We start from the raw sequence: 21,804 nt of genomic DNA on the forward strand, positions 1-21,804 counted from the left end.
GGTCGCGATTCATGAAAATGGGTCGTGACAAACTTGGTATCAGAGCTTTGGTTTCAAACCAAGGCCATTGCTTGCTATGTGTTTACTCTGTTAAGTATGGTTGTGTCTTTGGAACTACTGCGGATATAGGATTCTTTCATGTCTTTAAAAACGTCATCTTTTGATTTTAAAAACATTCTGCCTACACCAATAGGATTGCGTCGAGTCAGTCATTGTATGTTGATTTGATGTTGTTAAATGTTAATTTTATTTCACTTGGGTGAACATTTTATTGCTGTTGATTTCTTGGGAAATCCTATATGTTGCTTGTTTTGTTCATACTTGGGTATGAAATATCTGTTATTTAAATTGTTGTCGTTCAATCTTAGAATATGGACAACGTTATTCGTACTCGTGCTCGTGCTGCGGCAGAGCAAGAAGCTGTGGCTGATGATGCGATTTCCATGGAAGTCGATCAGAACGTACCACTAGTTCAGGCTAATGCTGGACTTGGTCGAGGTGGAGGTGCTGGCAGGGGTAGAGGTGCTGGTAGAGGCAGAGGAGATGGTGCTGGTAGAGGTGGAGCTAGAGGACGCGGTGCAGCAGGTGTTCAGGCACCGAATGTGCAGCAGGCACCAGAGGTGCAACAAGCACCAAATATGCAAGGGTTCGACTTCACTACTTTCTTGGCTGGCGTTGTCGAGATGCAGAACAATCAGGCTCTACTGCAGAATCAGTGTAATATACTGGGTCAGTTAGCGCAGCAACAGCAACCTCAGGTTGGTGCTGTAGCTGGTATTGGTGGACTTGCTGGTGTCGGTCATATTCCAACAGACAAAGAGTTGGTGATGACCTACTTGAAGTTGAATCCGACTTCTTTTGATAGTACTGGGGATGCTCTTGACTTTTTGGAGGAATTTGAGTACAACAGTCAGAGGATTCAAGCTTCTGATCGTCAATCAGTGATGCTTGTGGAGATGTCGCTGAAGGGTCCAGCTAAGGACTGGTATCGCGATAACATCAGACCAGTTATGGATACCTTGTCTTGGGCTGATTTTGTGGTCAGGTTCAGAGGTTACTATCTACCCTTCTCTGTTACTGAGAGTTTCAGAGAAAAGCTGCTAAATTTGAAGAAGGGGGATAGATCAGTGACAGACTACACTGCTGAGTTTGTACGTTTGGGGCGGTTTGCTACAGATCTACAGGGTGATCAAGAGCGAGTGAACGACCGTTATGTTAGGGGTTTAGGCTCGGAGTTTCTTCCTTTGCTGATAGGGACAAACATGGAGTTTGCCCGGTTAGTGGATAGTGCGCGACTGATGGAGAATTCGATGGTTCAGTTTGGAACGATCTCTGACCCTTTCCAGAATCAGAAGGGAAAGAGTGACGTTCCTAGTGGGGGGCAACAGGCCCCAGTGCAGCATAGTAGTGGGAATTACTACAGTGGCTCTTCTCAGGCCAACAGGGGGAGTCGACGGACTCACAACAAAGGGAGGCATAGTGCCAGGAGTGCTCCGTACAGTTCCAGTAGCAGTGGGAGCAACCGTGGTTCAGGACGCGGGTACAGTGGTGGATCGAACATTCCATTCTGCCAGAATTGCAGACGTAGGCATTATGGTCAGTGCCAGTTAGCTCCTGGAGGTTGTTTCACTTGTGGCCAGCCGGGTCATTTTTCTAGGGAGTGTCCGACATCTGGGCAGCAGATGTCTAACTCTAGTGTGGCGCAGTCATCTTATCAGCAGCAGAGACCTGCGTTTACACAGTCTGTAGGGTACTCTCAACCTGCAGCATCTTTTGGTGGCCAGCGGGGCCGTGGTTCTGGTGGCAGAGGCTTTGGTGGCCGTGGTAACGGCGGTAGAGGTTCCAACGGTTATGGTACTGGACAGAGTTCGCAGCAGCAGCCGCAGGGTCAGGCCAGAGTGTTCGCACTTACTCCTCAGGATGCGCGTGCATCAAATGCTGTGGTGCAAGGTACCATTCCGATTTCTTTTATAGATGCTTTAGTGTTATTTGATGCGGGTGCAACCCATTCTTTTGTATCTACATGTTTTGCTGGGAAATTGGGTATGGCACCATCTGTTTTGAGTGAACCTCTAGCTGTGTCTACACCTATGTCTGAAGGTGTAGTAGTAGACGTCGTTTATCCTTCTTGTCCTGTGGTTATACAGGGTAGAGAATTATGTGCTGATTTGATTGTACTTGACATTCTTTCCTTTGATGTTATCTTGGGGATGGACTGGTTGTCACGCCACTTTGCTTCTATTGACTGTCGAGGGAAGTCAGTCGAGTTCAGGATTCCAGGTGATCTACCTTGTTCCTTTCAGGGAGAAAAGGCAGAGACACCTAAGAATCTGATTTCCGCCATCAAGGCGAAGCGGATATTAGGCAAGGGTTGCCAGGGTTTTCTTGCTGTGGTTCGTGATTTGGAGACTAGTAGTGGTGATATGCATAGTGTTCCGATAGTGAATGAGTTCACTGATGTGTTTCCAGAGGAATTGCCTGGATTACCACCTGATCGTGATATTGAGTTTTGCATTGATGTGGTTTCTGGTACATCTCCGATTTCGATACCGCCGTATCGGATGGCTCCTGCAGAGCTGAAAGAGTTGAAGGACCAGTTACAAGAGTTGTTGGATAGCGGGTTCATCAGACCGAGTACTTCTCCATGGGGTGCTCCAGTTCTGTTTGTGAAGAAGAAAGACGGTTCCTTTCGACTCTGTATCGACTACAGACAGTTGAACAAGGTTACTGTCAAGAACAGATATCCTCTTCCTCGCATCGATGATTTGTTTGACCAGTTGCAGGGTGCGAAGTGTTTTTCCAAGATTGATTTGAGGTCTGGGTATCATCAGCTTCGGATCCGTGATGCAGATGTGCCTAAGACTGCTTTTCGGACTCGTTATGGACATTTTGAGTTTCTGGTTATGTCCTTTGGTCTGACGAACGCACCAGCAGCGTTTATGGATATGATGAACAGAGTGTTCAAGCCGTTTTTGGATCAGTTTGTTATCGTATTCATTGATGACATTTTGATCTATTCTCGGAGTGGGGAGGAGCATGCTTATCATTTGAGGACTATACTACAGACGTTGCGTGAGCATCAGTTGTACGCTAAGTTCTCAAAATGTGAGTTCTGGTTGGATCAGGTTACCTTTCTAGGACACGTGGTGTCGAAAGATGGGATCAAGGTTGATCCGAAGAAGATTGAGGCGGTCATGGATTGGCAAAGGCCAAGGTCAGTTACCGAGATCAGAAGTTTTCTGGGTTTAGCTGGTTACTATCGTCGGTTCGTGCAAGATTTCTCCAGAATATCAGCACCTTTGACTAAACTGACACAGAAGGGTGTCAAGTTTGAGTGGTATGACAAGTGCGAGGCGAGCTTTGAGAAGCTCAAGGAGATTTTGACTACAGCTCCGGTGTTGGCATTGCCTTCTGGCATTGATGGTTTCACAGTGTATTGTGATGCGTCTCGGATTGGGTTGGGTTGCGTTCTGATGCAACATGGACAGGTGATTGCCTATGCTTCCAGACAGTTGAAGAAGCATGAGGTGAATTACCCTACTCATGATTTAGAGTTGGCAGCTGTGGTTTTTGCGCTAAAAATCTGGAGGCATTATTTGTATGGTGCTACTTGTGAGATTTTCACTGATCATAAGAGTCTGAAGTATATCTTTGATCAGAGAGAATTGAACTTGAGACAAAGGAGGTGGCTAGAGTTGCTGAAAGACTACGACTGTACTATTCAGTACCATCCTGGTAAGGCTAATGTGGTAGCCGATGCGCTGAGTCGCAAGTCTTCGGGCAGCTTGGCTCATATTTCGGAGATTGGGCGTAGACCCATGGTGAGAGAGTGGCACAGTTTGATAGCTTCGGGCTATGGTTTTCAGATTTCTCAGACTGGTTGTTTGTTAGCACAGTTGCAAGTGCAACCCGTTTTGATTGATCGGATCAAAGCTGTACAAGCTGAGGATCCACAGTTGAATGAGGAGGTTCAGCAGGACAGTAATTCTGAGTTTACTTTTGTGGATGGAGTTCTGAGACATGGTTCGAGATTGTGTGTTCCGGATTCAGATGGTTTGAGAGACCAGATTCTGGAAGAAGCGCACAAGTCTGCTTATAGTGTTCATCCGGGTTCTACTAAGATGTACCATGATCTTAAGGGTACCTACTGGTGGAGCGGAATGAAGAAGGATGTCGCTGAGTATGTTTCTAAGTGTCTGACGTGCCAGCAGGTGAAGCTGGAGCATCAGAGACCTTTTGGCTATCTGCAGCCACTACCTATTCCAGAGTGGAAGTGGGAGCGAATTGCTATGGATTTTGTGGTTGGTTTGCCACGTACTCGACAGGGGTACGATTCCATTTGGGTTATAGTTGACCGTATGACCAAGTCAGCTCATTTCCTTCCGATTAAGGTTTCGTATACCGCTTCGAGGTTGGCTCGGTTGTACATCGACAGGATTGTCAGTCTGCATGGTGTACCGGTTTCTATTGTCTCAGACAGAGGTTCTGTGTTTAATTCGAGGTTCTGGAAAGCGTTACAGGAATCCTTGGGATCTCGGTTGGATTTCAGTACAGCTTTTCATCCTCAGACTGATGGTCAGTCTGAGAGGACTATTCAGACGTTGGAGGATATGCTCAAGATGTGTGTTCTCGATTTTCAGGGTAGCTGGGATACTCATTTGCCGTTGATTGAGTTTTCTTATAACAACAGTTATCACGTGAGTATCGAGATGGCGCCGTATGAGGCTTTGTACGGGCGCAAGTGTAGATCTCCTATCTGTTGGGAGGAGGTCGGAGAGCATAAACTCTCGGGAGCTGAGATCATTCAGATTACCTCAGAGAAGGTACCGTTGATTAAGCGAAGATTAGAGACTGCTTTTAGTCGGCATAAGAGTTATGCAGATCCGAAGAGGAAAGACATCGAGTTTCAGGTGGGGGACTTTGTGTTTCTTCGGGTTTCGCCTATGAAAGGCATGGTTCGTTTTGGTGTCAAGGGAAAGTTGGCACCGAGGTATATTGGTCCTTATGAGATTTCGGAGAGGATTGGAGCTATGGCTTATCGTCTGGTTCTACCGCCAGACATGTCGTTAGTACATCCGGTGTTTCACGTTTCTATGTTGAGAAAGTGCATTTCTGATCCTTCACACGTGATTGTGCCTCAGAGTGTTGAGATTGACCAGGAGCTGTCCTATGAGGAACAGCCAGTTGAGATTGTTGATACGCAAGTGCGTAAATTGCGGAACAAGGAGATTCCGATGGTTAAAGTTCTCTGGCGAAATCATTCTGTAGAGGAGTGTACTTGGGAGACCGAGTTGGATATGCGGAATCGCTATCCTTTTCTATTTCCGTGAGGTACGATATCTTGATTTCTGTGACTTTTATGATTTTTACTTGTGTTACGTGTTGTTCTAATGGTAATTGCTTATCGTGTTAAATTCGAGGACGAATTTTCAATTAGTTGGGGAGAATGTAATATCCCGTAAAATTTTGAATTTATTTTGTTAATTTCCGACGTGGTTTTGGATGTGTTTTGAGGGGTATTTGAAGTTTCGTAGATTTTCGTGGTTCGATTCGTTTTGGTTCGGTTTAAAAAAAAAAGATTTTTCTTCTTTGGTTTGTGGTTCAACCGTAGTGGTTGAACCACTTCCGTTTGACTCAGGTCTCAATCGAGACCTGAGGAAAAACGTTGGTTCTCGTTCGAGAATCCAAGGATTCTCGAACGAGAATCCATTGGCAGGCCTGGTCTCGTTCGAGACCAGGCCATTCTCGAACGGGAATCAGGCCTGAAGGGCCATTCCCGTTCGAGAACCATTTGTTCCCGTGGACCCTTTCGTTTGGCCCACTTCGAACTCGTTTACGGCTCACTTCCCTACGTTATTTTAAGTCGGTTTCTTCATATAAAACCTAGATCACGCTGCAAGGTAGCCCTAGCCACTTTTCTTTCATTCTTTCGCTGAGAAACGTAGCTGTAATCATCCTCCAAAGTTGCTGCTCGGGTAAGCTCCTTTGTTCATCAAATTTCCAGATTTTTGCCTTAATCGACACCTCAGCGTTTTTGATTGTTCTCTCTCGTTTCTAGATCGAAACTGATTCCATTTGATCTCAGACGTTCTAGACTCATATACCTTCGATTCCCCACCTCATTTTCGTTGAACGGTACGTGATCGACCTCGTTTCCATTCGCCGTACGGTTTTCGTTTTCTGTTTTGCCTATGTTCTGTTCTTGATTATATGTTGCTGCCGATTCCTTGCATGAGTTTTGGATTTGGTTTTTGCTTAGCCATGGTTATGAATCTCTTAAATGATTAATTGTTTATAGTTTGAATTTTCGGATTGAGATTTATCTCATCGTTTTCGATCCACATTCGATATCAATGTGTTACTCTTGTTACGATTAACAAGATAACTTTGTTTGGTTTTTAGTAAATTGATAATTAAAATCTTGTTTAGTTAGGGTATGGTCACTGTTAATATGTTTGTTATAGGGGCCATGATTTCGTTTGGTTTTGCTACTGTGATTGGTTTCAAATTAGGTAAAGAAGATGATAGTATGATTAGGGAAATGGTTACTGGAATTATCAAATGGGGTTTGGTTAATTTGTTAAGTGGCGGGGAATGTTGCTTTGAATAAGGGAGATGGTTAATTTGCCATTACAATTATCATAATGTTCCACTTAAAACATGTTAGTGCTTGAGGTTATTTATAAATTGATTTTGTTTTAATTATAACCTTTGAACCTCGATTTGATTTAAGATTAGTAAAGTGTAAACAGTAAATGTTTTATAATTTTAAGTTAAAATAGTTACTCGGATAATTATATTTGGGTTTCGAATATTAAAGTGGCTAAATTACAATTTAGACCCCTAAACGTTTTAAAACTTATTTAACTTAAGTTTTGATTAGTAACTTATTATTTTAATTATAAACAAAAGCAATTAATTTGATTTTGGATATCAATTTGGCTAAAGCACAATTTAGTCCTAATTGGCAAAAGTACAATTTAGTCCCTAAACTTTTATTAACTTAAAATGATTAAGTTTTTGATTTGAAACTTGGGTTACTTAGAATTGAAGTTATTGAGTTCCGCTTTTAAAATGGATTATTATTTTGCTAATTTATTTTATAAATATAAACTTGGGTTTATATTTGATAATTGTTTTGAGTCGGGTTAGACTTGGGTCACCCGACCAGTGAGGCTAGCTTGGTAGTTATTGGTAACTCGGCTAACCCACTATTTGGAAATTATTTATTATTTAAAGTTATTAAATAATATTTATAAATCGGATTTTAAAGCGAGAACTCAATAGACTTATATTAATTGGGCTTTATTACCTTTTGGATATATTTGTGTTGCTTTGGATTGTTTATTTACTACATGTTATATGTGCTAGTCCTATGTGGTGTCTAGTACTCTCTAGAGTTAGGGTCTGTTTTTAATAATTATTTTATTTGTCTAGACCCGTCTACTGTTCGTGCTTCAGAGGCGAACCAGAGTTAGTTGCTTGCCGGTATTTCACGCGGATTAGCAAGCAGTGAGTTTATATTTACTATTTACCGCTTTATTAAGTAAATTGTTATTTTAATATTAAATATATATACTGTACGTATATTTCGAACTGTTTTTATATTATGGCTCTTAGTTGGAACATGCTACCTAATGGGCATCATTAGGACTGCGTGCGCACCGGTATTGATCTGGGTAAAGTATACATGGAAGTATGGTAACTCGGTGTGAGCGTAGCTCTCGGGACCAGGTAGAGTAACTCGGTGTAGCTCAGCTCTCGGGACTCTGGTATAAGTGTGGTCAGTGGTAACTCGGTGTAGCTCAGCTCTCGGGACCAGAACTATTGGATTATGATTATTATTTAGAATTGTGGATTAGGGTTCCAACTATTATCTGTAATATCGTTATTAAATGTTTTAAACGTTTTAAAGGTTTTCCACTTAATAAATGTAAATAGTGGTATGAACTCATCTCAGTATATCTGACCCCGTTGTTTTCCCAATTTTTCCCAGGGTTATGATCTGAGAGAGTCTGGTGATCTCCGCATTTACTTTTCCTCGGAGGTTCCATTTATTTTGATAAACTGTCAAACTATTTTATTCTTAGACCGCAGTAGTTGACTAGACGTCTTTGTTATTATTACAGTTGTTTGTCGGATTGGTCTGACTAGTTAAATTGCTCTGGCATGTTATATAATTATTTCGGATTATTTATGTTATGTCTATTTTAGTCTCGGAATTGAATAAGCATGTTATATTAATCGTTGAATATTATAATTGCTAGTTTTAGGCTGAAGTCTCGGTTGCCCCCGAGCATTGGTTTTCTGCAGGTTTATGTGTTTATATGTTAAATGTAAGGCTAGCTACGGGTTTCGGTACTACATTACCCATACCCTAGCGCCGGTCGCGATTCATGAAAATGGGTCGTGACAATAAACGTCTACAAACATTTCGAAACAAATCCAAACGTTTCACATTTTTAGCGATTGAAGCCAAACATTTACAAACGTGACGAAATAAATCTAAACGTTTCCCATATTTACCAATTTAAGCCAAACGTATACAATCGTTACGAAAAAAACCAAGCGTTTTACATTTTTTATCAATTTAAGCCAAACGTTTACAAACGTTACGAAACAAGTCCAAACATTTCATCTTTTTAGAAATTTAAGCCAAACGTTTACAAACGGTACGAAACAAATCCAAACATTTCACATTTTTAGCGATTTAAGCCAAACATTTACAAACGCTACGAAACAAATCCAAACGTTTCATCTTTTTAGCAATTTAAGCCAAACGTTTACAAACGTTACGAAATAAATCCAAAGGTTTCACCTATTTAGCGATTTAAGGCTAACTTTTGCAAACGCTACGAAACAAATCCAAATGTTTCACCTTTTTAGCGATTTAAGCCAAACGTTTACAAACATTACGAAACAAGTCCAAACGTTTCACCTCTTTAGCGATTTAAGTCAAACGTTTGCAAACATTACGAAACAAAAACGAAAAGTTTAAAACGTTACGAAACAAATTCCAACGTTTCACATTTTTAGCAATTTAAGCCAAACGATTACAAACGTTGCGAAACAAAACTAAGCGTTTCACCTTTTAGCAATTTAAGCCAAACGTTTACAAACATTTTAAAACAAATCCCAGTGTTTCACCTTTTCTAGAAATTTAAGCCAAATGTTTACAAACGTTACGAAACAAATGCAAGCGTTTCACCATTTTAACAATTTAAGCCAAATGTTTACAAACGTTACGAAACAAATCCAATCGTTTCACCTTTTTATCGATTGATGCCAAACGTTTACAAACGCTACGAAACAAATCCAAACGTTTTCACTTTTTAGCTATTTAAACCAAACATTTACAAACGTTACAAAACAAATCAACGTTTCACCTTTTTAGCGATGTAAGCGAAATGTTTACAAACGTTTCGAAACATATCCAAACGTTTCACATTATTAGCGATTGAAGCCAAACGTTTACAAAAGTGACAAAATAAATCTAAATGTTTCCCATATTTAGAAATTTAAGCCAAACGTATACAATCGTTACGAAACAAAACCAAGTGTTTGACCTTTTTATCAATTTAAGCCAAACGTTTACAAACATTACGAATCAAATCCAAATGATTCACCTTTTTAGCGATTTAAGCCAAACGTTTACAAACAGTATGAAACAAATCCAAACGTTTCACCTTTTTAGCGATTTAAGCCAAACGTTTACAAACTCTAAGAAACAAATCCAAACGTTTCACATTTTTAGCGATTTAAGCCAAACGTTTACAAACGCTACGGAACAAATCCAAATGTTTCCCCTCTTTAGCGATTTAAGCCAAACGTTTACAAACGTTTCGAAACAAATCCAAACATTTCACCTATTTAGCGATTTAAGGCTAACGTTTGCAAACGTTACGAAACAAATCCAAACATTTCACCTTTTTAGCGATTTAAGCCAATTGTTTACAAACGTTATGATACAAATCCAACCTTTTTAATTAATTAAGAAAAACGTTTACAAATGTTACGAAACAAATCCAAACGTTTCACTTTTTTAGCAATTTAAGCCAAACGTTATGAAACAAAACCAAACGTTTAAAACGTTAAGAAACAAATTCAAATGTTTCACATTTTTGGTGATTTAAGCCAACCGTTTACAAACGTTACGAAAAAAATCCAAATGTTTCCCCTTTTAGCGATTTAAGCCAAACGTTTGAAAACGTTACAAAACAAAACCAAACGTTTAAAACGTTACGAAACAAATTCAAACGTTTCACATTTTTAGAGATTTAAGTCAAACGTTTACAAATGTTACGAAACAAAACCATGAGTTTCACCTTTTTATCAATTTAAGCCAAACGTTTACAAACATTACAATACAAATCCAAGTGTTTCACCTTTTTAGTAATTTAAGCCAAACGTTACAAACGTTACGAAACAAATCCAAGCGTATTACCTTTTTAGCAATTTAAGCCAAATATTTACAAACGTTACCAAACAAATCCAATCGTTTCACCTTTTTAGCGATTGAAGCCAAATGTTTACAAACCCTACGAAATAAATCCAAACGTTTCACGTTTTTAGCGATTTAAGCCAGACATTTGCGAAGGTTATGAAACAAATCTAAATGTTTCACCTTTTTAGCAATTTAAGCAAAATGTTTACAAACGTTACAAAACAAATCCAAGCGTTTCACCTTTTTGGCAATTTAAGACAAACGTTTACAGACGTTTAGAAACAAATCCAAACGTTTCACCTTTTTAGCAATATAAGCTAAAAGTATACTAACGTTACGAAACAAATCCAAACGTTTTACCTTTTTAGCGATTTAAGCCAAACGTTTAAAAACGTTACAAAACAAATCCAAACGTTGAACCTTTTTAGTGATTTAAGCCCAACGTTTACAAACGTTACAAAACAAATCCAAACGTTTCACCTCTTTAGCGATTTAAGCCAAACGTTTAAAAACGTTACGAAACAAATCCAAACATTTCCCATTTTTAGCAATTTAACCCAAGCGTTTATAAATATTACAAAACAAATTTCCCCTTTTTAGAGATTTATGCTAAACTTTTACAAATGTTATAAAACAAATCCAAACGTTTTCCCTTTTTAGTGATTGAAGCCAAACGTTTGCAAACGTTACGAAACAAATCTAAACATTTCACCTTATTAGAGATTAAAGCCAAATGTTTACAAACGTCACAAAACAAATCCAAACGTTTCACCTTTTTAGCGATTTAAGCCAATCGTTTACAAAAGTTACGAAAACGAATCCAAATGTTTCCCCATTTTAGCGATTTAAGCTAAACGTTTAAAACGTTACAAAACAAATCCAAACGTTTCCCCTTGTTAGCGATTTAATCCAATCGTTTATAAACGTTACGAAAACAAATCCAAACGTTTGCATTTGTTTCGTATCGTTTGTAAACGTTTGGCTTAAATCGCAAAAAAGGGGAAACGTTTGGATTTGTTTCGTATCGTTTGTAAACGTTTGGCTTAAATCGCAAAAAAGATGAAACGTTTTGATTTGTTTCGTAACGTTTGTATATGTTTGACTTAAATTGCTAAGAGGAGAAATGCTTGGATTTGTTTTCTAACGTTTGTAAACGTTTGGCTTAATTTGCTAGAAAGGTGATACATTTGGATTATTTTTATAGTTTATAAACGTTTGGCTTAAATCGCTAAAAAGGTTCAACATATGGATTTTTTTCGTACCGTTTGTAAACATTTGGCTTAAATCACTAAAAAGGGGAAACGTTTGGATTTGTTTCGTAACGTTTGTAAACGTTTGCCATAAATTTCTAAAAAGGTGAAATGTTCGGATTTTTTTCGTAACATTTACAAACGGTTTGCTTAAATTGCTAAAAAGGTGAAATCTTTGGATTTGTTTCGTAACGTTTGTAAACATTTGGCTCAAATTGCTAAAAACGTGAAACATTTCGATTTATTTCATAACCTTTGTAAACGTTTGGCTTAAATCGCTAAAAAGGTGAAACGTTTGGTTTGTTTCGTATCGTTTGTAAACGTTTGGCTTAAATCTCTTAAAAGGTGAAACGTTTAGATTTGTTTCGTATCCTTTCTAAACATTTGGCTTAAATCGCTAAAAAGGTGAAACGCTTTGATTTGTTTCGTAATGTTTGTAAACGTTTGGCTTAAATAGCTAAAAATGTGAAATATTTGGATTTGTTTTGTAACGTTTTAAACGTTTGGTTTTGTTTCGTAACGTTTGTAAACGTTTGGCTCAAATCGCTAAAAAGGTGGTTTGGATTTGTTTTGTACCGTTTGGAAACGTTTGGCTTAAATCACTAAAAAGGTGAAACTTTTTGTCACGACCCAATTTCATGAACCGTGACCGGCGCTAGGGTATGGGTATGGTTGTACCAAAACCCGTAGCAAGCCTCGCAGAAATCAAATAAACATTTAAACCTGCAGAAAACTGCTCGGGGGCAACCGAGACTCCAACCTAGGTCTAGCAATTTATAATACAGTTCAAATATAAATAACTTAAATATCTTAAATGTTCAACAACATGCCTTATATATAACAATATCGTAATCCGGAGTAATCATGCCAAATATAAATAATCGAATATATCGACAATTCCAAAGTGTAATATCAGATGTAATAAATAAACTAGTTCTACTGCGGTCTAAGAGTTCGAAAACAGTAACTAGTTAAATAACATAAAAACCTCCGAAGAATCAAAAGAATCGGAGTGGACCAGCTTTCAAATCATAAACCTGGAAAATTTGGGAAAACAACGGGGTCAGATATACTGAGATGAGTCCGCAATACTATTTACATTTATTAAGTTTAAAACCCTTAAATCAAAACAGTTTATACTAATATAGTATGATTATGGAAAACAGTATTGAAATAATCCCAGCGTAAGTATGACATAGCATACCGATACACCCAGATTGGACGGGAACAAATCCTCGTCATATATATATACCAGCGTAAGCAAGACTTTAGTCTGCCGTTTTCCAGAGTACTTACCGGTGCACACAGTCTCGATACAAGCCTATCGAGTAGCTCGTTTCAATCCAGATCCATAATCGCTTAAAACAGTTCAAAAGCATTTATAATATTAAAAATAAATTGTGGTACTTAATAAAGCGGTAAATAGCACTATAAACTCACTGCTTGCTTATCCACGTAAATCTTGGCAAACAGCTAACCCTGCGTAGACTCCGAAGCACGAGTAGTCGACGGGTCTAAAACAATGTATATGTTAAAATCTGAACAACCCCTAACTCTAAGATTACTAGACACCATATAGGACTAGCATCTTAACACAACCAAAGATCAACATTCGAAACACAGTAATCCCAAAGCCAAAGTACATACATATCCAACCAATACAATAACTAGTTAAGTTTAGGTGAGTTCTCGTTTTCAAAAAACAATCCAGAGTAATATAATTCAGCAACACCTTTTCGAAATCCAACATATCCCAGAGTAGTGTGTTAGCCATATATCAACTATATGCTTAACACAACATGTCGGGCGACACAAGTCTAACCCGACCCAACCAGAGTAAAATCCAAAGTTAAATCCTTTAAAATGAAACCAATGTATTTGAAAACAAGGAACTCACTATAAGCTTAACCAAAATTCAAACCAATACCACAAATAGCAACAATAACCAATAGACTGTCAACACTTGACAATTCCACCCGGAGTTCATATTTCTCAATTAAAACACATTAAGTGTAAATAAACATGAATCCAAAACACATTGAAATGATAAACTCAGATCTGAACTGCACACTTAGATAGCCTTTAAAACCATTGTAAAATAATTCTACCTTAAATGCCATAACAACAATTTGTTATCCAAATAACCCAAGGTAAACAAACATCCTTTATATACTCAAATGATTTCCAGTCATATGTAAATATTCTTAAAACAACGTTTTACTCCAATTAAAACAACCTTTAACATATAATCTAGCCTTAGTCAATTATATCCAATCACCCAAAGTAGGAATTTCCCATTAACAATCTTTTAACCTTCAAAATAACATTTTCAGCTTTTAGTTTAAAGTTCAAAACAGAATTCAATTCCACAACTTAACCCAAGTGATACATTATTTCATTTAAACGATTCCTCCAATCACCCAATGTATTGTTAAACATCTAACAACCTATGATTCATTTACTTTGAAATTTCCAGATTTTTAATAAAGGCTTAAAACAGAATTATAAATCAGGAACGACAGCAACTCCATATAAACCTTTAATCAAACAAGTATTCCAATCATCCAATGTATAGCCAACTTCAATAAGTCAAAACCAATACACATAGATTATTTCCAGAATTTCAAATCAAAGCAAAACAGAAAATATAAAGCCAAAACACTCAAGTATAGATTCATATAACAGTTTAGCAATCTCTACACCATATAAGAAGGGATTAGAACCACATACCTCTTGATTAGACTAAGAACAATAAAACCCAGAAATCAATCAACCCAAATCAGTCTACAACCACACACATATAGGGATATAGGATTTAGAATTGCTAGAATTGAAGAACTAGAGATAAAACCACAAAGGAAAGATTACAAACACTTACCAAGGATTAAAATTGAGAGGAATGTTGATAGGAATGAGTTAGAATATGACTCCAGCCGTTTTAGGGTTTTAAAAGTCGAAAGAAAAGAGTTTAGGTCGAATAAGGGGTCTTTAAATAGAAAAACAGCGAACTGAACAGTGCAAGTTCGCTCCCGCTAAGTATAGTTCGCACCCGCTAACTTCAACAGCATTAGTTAGCGACCGCTAACTATAGTTCGCGCCCGCGAACCCAATAAAAACACGATCCGACCGACCAGATTTTAGTAAATCCTCTCAGGAACAACATATCCGAAGGCGGCCCGATCCGACGGTGCAATTGGGAGATATGGACATTTTACTAAAGCATGTCATATCAGGAAAACACATAAACACTTATTCGATAAGGCTCAGAACCTAATCAAAACAACACACCGAAGGTTATGAAAACCAAATCATGGTTTCAAGGAACCAAACCACCAAGGACCAACCCGAAACACATCGAAAAAATCATCGGAACAAGCCGGAAAAACACGGGGTATTACACTTTTGGACTTGTTTCGTAACGTTTATAAATGTTTGGCTTAAATTGCTAAAAAGATTAAACGTTTGGATTTGTTTCGCAACGTTTGTAAACGTTTGGCTTAATTTGCTAAAAAGGTGATACATTTGGATTTGTTTCGTAGCGTTTATAAGCGTTTGGCTTAAAACGCTTAAAATGTGAAACATTTGGATTTGTTTTGTACCGTTTGTAAACGTTTGGCTTAAATCGCTAAAAAGGTGAAACGTTTGGATTTGTTTTGTAAAGTTTGTAAATGTTTTGTTTATATTTCTAAAAATGTGAAACGCTTGGATTTGTTTCGTAACATTTGCAAACGTTTTCCTTAAATTGCTAAAAAGCTTAAACGCTTGGATTTGTTTCGTAACGTATGTAAACGTTTGGCTTAAATTGCTAAAAACGAGAAACATTTTGATTCGTTTCATAACCTTTGGAAACATTTGGATTCGTTTCATATCGTTTGTAAACGTTTGACTTAAATCGCTAAAATGGTGAAACGTTTTTATTTGTTTCGTAACATTAGTAAACCGTTTGGCTTCAATCGCTAAAAAGGGGAAACATTTGAATTTGTTTCGTAACATTTGTAAATGTATGGCATAAATCGCTAAAAAGGTGAAATGTTTGGATTTAATTCGTAATGTTTTAAATGTTTGCTTTAAATTGCTAAAATGGGTAAACATTTGTATTTGTTTTGTAACGTTTGTAAACATTTGGCTTAAATTGCTAAAAAGGTGTAATGTTTGGTTTTGTTTCGTAACATTTGTAAACTTTCGGCTTACATCACTAAAAAGGTGAAACGTTTGGATTTGTTTCGTAACGTTTGTAAACGTTTGGCTTAAATTGCTTAAAAGGTGAAACGCTTAGATTTGTTTCGTAACGTTTGGAAATGTTTGGCTTAAATTACTAAAAAGGTGAAACGCTTGGATTTGTTTTAGAATGTTTGTAAACGTTTGGCTTAAATTGCTAAAATTGTGAAACGCTTGTATTTATTTCGTAACGTTTGACCTAAATTGCTAAAAAGGTGTAACACTTTGTTTAATTTTGTTATATTTGTAAAGGTTTGGCTTAAATCGCTAAAAATGTGAAACGTTTGCATTTGTTTCATAATGTTTTAAACGTTTGGTTTTGTTTCATAACGTTTGTGAACGTTTGGTTTAAATCGCTAAAAAGGTGAAACATTCGGATTTGTTTTGTGACGTTTGTAAACGTTTGACTTAAATAGCTAAAAAGGCGAAACGTTTGGATTTGTTTCGTAATGTTTGTAAATGTTTGGCTTAAATCGCTAAAAAGGTGAAACGTTTGGATTTGTTTCGTAACGTTTCTAAATATTTGATTTAAATTTTAAAAAAGGTGAAACACTTGGATTTGTTTCGTATCATATGCAAACGTTTTTCTTATATTGCTAAAAAGATGAAACGCCTGGATTTGTTTCGTAACGTATGTAAACGTTTGGCTTAAATTACTAAAAACGTGAAACATTTGGATTCGTTTCATTACCTTTGGAAACGTTTGGCTTAAATCGTTAAAAAGGTGAAACGTTTGGATTCGTTTCGTATCGTTTGTAAACGTTTGACATTAATCGCTAAAAAGGTGAAATATTTTGATTTATTTCGTAAGGTTTGTAAACCTTTGGCTTCAATCGCTAAAAAGGTTTGGATTTGTTTCGTAACGTTTTTAAACGTTTGGCATAAATCGTTAAAAAGGTGAAATTTTTGGATTTGTTTCGTAACGTTTTTAATGTTTGGCTTAAATCGCTAAAATGGGGAAACATTTGTATTTGTTTTGTAAAGTTTGTAAACGTTTGGCTTAAATTGCTAAAAAAGTGTAATGTTTTGTTTTGTTTCGTAACATTTGTAAACGTTCGGCTTACAACGCTAAAAAGGTGAAACGTTTGGATTTGTTTCGTAACGTTTGTAAACGTTTGTCTTAAATTGCTTAAAAGGTGAAACGTTTGGATTTGTTTCATAACGTTTGTAAACGTTTGGCTTAAATTGCTAAAAAGGTGAAAAGCTTAGATTTGTTTCGGAACGTTTGTAAACGTTTCGCTTAAATTGCTAAAAAGCTAAAACTCATGGATTTGTTTCGTAACATTTGTCAATGTTTGGCCTAAATTGCTAAAAAGGTGAATCGCTTGGTTTTGTTTTGTTACATTTGTAATGGTTTGGCTTAAATCGCTAAAAATGTGAAACGTTTGGATTTGTTTCGTAATGTTTTAAACTATTGATTTTTTTCATTACGTTTGTAAATGTTTGGCTTAAATTGCTATATAGGTGAAATGTTCGGATTTGTTTTGTAACGTTTGTAAACGTTTGGCTTAAATTGCTAAAAAGGCGAAACATTTGGATTTGTTTCGTAATGTTTGTAAACGTTTGGCTTAAATCGCTAAAAAGGTTGTAATACCCCAAATGATTAAATTGTCTAATTGGACCACGTGCTTAGTGTTGAGTCGCCGGAGTAGCGATATCGGAAGGATTTCCGAGAAATTAAGATAAATATAAAATTTTAGCAGGACGGTTTCGAAAGGATTGTTGCGAGAGATTTAATATTATATTTTAGTTCTAAAGTTGGAAATAGAATTAGAAAGGAAAAATGTCAAGAAAAGTCCCAAACTAGAGTTCAGGGACTAAAGTGGTAATTTAACAAGTTAAGTCTCGAATTATTTCGCCAAGGTCCGCGAAATGTTTTGTAGTATTTGTGGTAAATTACCACTTTTGTAGAAGGTGTTGGAGACCAAGATTAAGTCGTGACAACGACCAAACAGAGAAGATTAAGAAGAATGAGTTAATGGATTGTCTATATCATTCAACGATGAATGAGGAAGCCTAGAGACGAGAATTATCGTCCCTAGTGATAAAATATCACTAGTGCGAACCACCATTGATTATTAGTATTAAACTGAAAGTTGAATTACAAGACAAGAGTTCATAGTGCTGAATAACAGACAAAGAACAGATGAAAGAGTAATATATCCAAGATATAGGAGAAGAAGATCATATAAGGAAATAATGATATGAAAATTTTCAATAACGACTGACATTATTGTACAAGAAGTACAAAGCAAGAATAATAATTCCACGTGCCGACAAGCATCATGGAATGAATATGGAATACTTGTTATGAAGGAAATTCAAGAAGTTAAGAGGTTAAGATAGATCAAGAGTTGTATGAAAATTCGAGGACGAATTTTTATAAGAGGGGGAGAATGTAATACCCCAAATGATTAAATTGTCTAATTGGACTACGTGTCCAGTGTTGAGTCGCAGGAATAGCGATATCGGAAGAATTACTGAAAAATTATGATAAATATAAAATTTTAGCATTACGGTTTCGAAAGGACTGCGTTCAGGGACTAAAGTGGAAATTTAACCAGTTAAGTCCCGAAAGTCGAATTATTTCGCTAAGTTAAGCGAAATGTTTTGTACTATTTATGATAAAAGTTTCGGGTCAATCGGAGACCTATTAAAATTTGGACGCGGATGCATTTTCGGCTAAAGTGTAATTTTTGAAAAGTTTAAGGACCGAAGTGCAAATTAACCAATTAAGCCCCGAGAATAGCAATTGGAAAATTATGGACGGGAAATGATTATTTTAGAATCGTATTATTTATTAGGATATTAATAATACGTACGTAAGTAAATTAAAGTAAATTATTAATCGTTAAGTTAAAATATAAAGTTTAAACGAAAAATGGTTAAAACAAAAGGAATGACGGATTGAAATGGAACATTAGCATATATATATATATATATATATATATATATAAAATGAGGTGAGCAAGAAAGCTACATAACCCTCATTACCACTTTCATATCATTTTTCATTTCCTTCGTTAAAAATCGTCGTTCCGTCGCTCGATCTCCATTTCTCGTCCGTTTTCGACATTCCATAGCTCGTATTGATCGTATTTCGACGGAGAATAACGGTAAGCTTGTCGTTTTACCGTTTAAATTGATATATTTGGAGTTATATCGAGATAAAGTTTTAGGCCACGAAACGATTTAATCGTTTTAATGGTTTTGAGATTGAATTATAGAGTTTTGAACCTAGATTAAGTGTTATTAACGCGTTTGGAGCGCTTACACGCCGGAAGCATGTCGGAAAGCTCAAAAAATGGATTTCGGGGGATCGTGCACCATCAATGGTGCACGAACATGCACCAGCATGTGGTGCACGACCGTGCACCGCAAACCACGAGCGTGCACCCGGACCCTTGTTTTCTCGATCATGTTCTTTTGATACTGTTTTTTGTTCGCACGTCGAGGTTGAATCGATTGATTATCAAATGATTGACTTGTTAACCTAATAAGGTTAAACGTGAATTGAGTTAGAAAGAGATACGATTCATAAACGAGTTAGAAACCGTTTAACGAAATGTACGCGCGAGAAGTATGACGATTAATAAGAGTAATGTTTCGTTTCTCGAGTTTAGAGTCAATCCTAAAATCAGACTTTGACATGAGGCAATTAATTTGAAATTTTTTTAGATCCGGCGAGACAAGGAGCCACTGGACCAAGAGCTCGGGAAGCTAGACGTTTCTAAGCACCAGAGTATTTTTGGATAAGCGGTCGCAGTGAGTTTATATAATTTACCTTTAAAATATTTACACAAGCAAATATTTGATATTGCTTTATATTTGAATCGAATGTTTTTAATTCAATGTTTTGATATGAATATGCATGATACGAATATGAACATGAATGATTTGATATGCATGATATGAATATGATTATGTTTGAAATCAATTTTGATCTAATATAACTGTGAATTTGATTATGAATGTAAATTTCGAAGTTGGACAATGAATTCGATACGAGTGAGCACTCGGTTATGGTGTAACCTGGAGTCCCCGTATCTAGTGGTTTGGACCCAACAGTGAGTTGGACTCACAACTTTAAAATAGGAATTCGATACGAGTGAGCACTCGGTTACGGTGTAACCTGGAGTCCCCGTATCTAGTGGGTTGGACCCACCAGTGAGTTCGACTCACAACTTTGTGATTATATATGATTTGATTGAATGACATATGTTTGGCATGTTTAAGGATTCGGGTTTCAATCGGACCCTGTACTTGACTGCATGAGGTTTGAATGCTATTGCATTGTTTTATGTTTTAACTGAATACTTTTTAGTAAATATATGAACTCACTCATTATTTCCCAAAATACTGACCCCCTCACAGTCTTTTATTTCACGTGATCGGAGTCGGATCAGACAGACCACCTCCTTTGTGTTGGAAGTCTTAGGACTTGCACAAAATCCAAGTCCTTAGAGCTGCAGTAGTCAGTAGTTGTCAGTGTTAAACTAATGACGTAATTTCAAACGGTATTTTGTGTAATAAACTATGATATTATTTTATAAATAAATTGCTTATAACGATGAAATGTTACCCGTTTGAAGTCAGTACCAATTGGCTAGAGAGGAATTAATTATAGTTGTGAATAGAAACATGGCAGTGCTGGATAAGAGTTATCGCGTTGTAAGACCCTGGTTTCTAAGAATTGTTTCGCAAAAGTTTTCAGGAAAAGAATACGGTATTTTGATAATTGCAATGATAATACAAAAAGAAGATTTCTGAAAACGTATTTTACATAATGATATATTTTAATCGCGAAAATTTTTTTATAATTGTTTAGGCTTGCTACGGGATTTGTAGCTACCACTCCCATACCCTAGCGCGAGTCGCGGCTCAATAATTTGGGTTGTGACAAAGGTGAAACGTTTGGATTTGTTTTTTAACATTTGTAAACGTTTGGCTTAAATTTCTAAAACGGTGAAACGCTTGGATTTGTTTCGTAATATATGCAAACGTTTTGCTTAAATTGCTAAAAAGATGAAATGCTTGGATTTGTTTCGTAACGTATGTAAACGTTTGGCTTAAATTACTAAAAACGTGAAACATTTGGATTCGTTTCATAACCTTTGTAAACGTTTGGGTTAAATCGCTAAAAAGGTGAAACGTTTGTGTAATATCCCGTAAAATTTTACATTTTATTACATTTAATTTCCGACATTTTTCCGGTCGTTTTGAAGTATTTTCGATATTAGTGGTTTGGTTCGAGTTGGTTGGATTAAGGTTGATTTTAATTGATTAAACCATTTGTTTTTTTGAATTAATTAAAAAGAAAAAAAAATAGGTTTTGTTGATTCTCGTTCGAGAATATGGATTCTCGAACGAGAATCCAATTTCAGGCCTGGTCTCGTTCGAGACCAGGCCATTCTCGAACGGGAATCAGGCCTGTAAGGCCATTCCCGTTCGAGAAACAGAGTTTTCCTTGGACCCTTTCGTGTGGCCCTTTTCGATCTCATTTACAGCTCACTTCCCTACGTTATTTTAAGTCGATTTCTTCATAGAAAACCTAGATCACACTGCAAACTAACCCTAGCCACTCTTCTTTCGTTCTTTCGCTGAGTATTGAATCCGTAATCATCCTCCAAAGATCGCTGTTCAGTAAGTGTTTATGATTCCTTTTATTTTCAGATTTTGCTTTTGAACGGCTTTGCGTAATTTGAGTCGTTCTTGTTCGTTTCTAGATCGAAACTGATTCCGTTTGATCTCAGACGTTCTAGACTCCCGTACCTTCGATTCCCTAGCTCGGTTTTGCTAAACGGTACGTAATCGACCTCGTTTCAATCGCCGTTCAGTTTATCGTTTTCGTTGTTAAAAACTGATTCTTGGATGAACTACCTACTGCCGATC

General features: G+C 36.9%; 1 long non-coding RNA gene across 1 annotated transcript; it reads right to left on the reverse strand.

Moving 5' to 3' along the window:
• Positions 1-12,509: 12,509 nt before the first annotated feature.
• On the reverse strand, positions 12,510-13,207 carry LOC126659997 (uncharacterized). The gene is made up of 2 exons (XR_007635178.2): positions 13,135-13,207; positions 12,510-12,731 (listed from the first exon to the last, which is right to left on the reverse strand). It is a non-coding gene; the product is annotated as an uncharacterized LOC126659997 (long non-coding RNA).
• Between the last annotated feature and the right edge of the window lie 8,597 nt (positions 13,208-21,804).

This window comes from Mercurialis annua, linkage group LG8 (genome assembly GCF_937616625.2).
Source record: "Mercurialis annua linkage group LG8, ddMerAnnu1.2, whole genome shotgun sequence".
In the NCBI taxonomy this organism is placed as follows: Eukaryota; Viridiplantae; Streptophyta; class Magnoliopsida; order Malpighiales; family Euphorbiaceae; genus Mercurialis; species Mercurialis annua.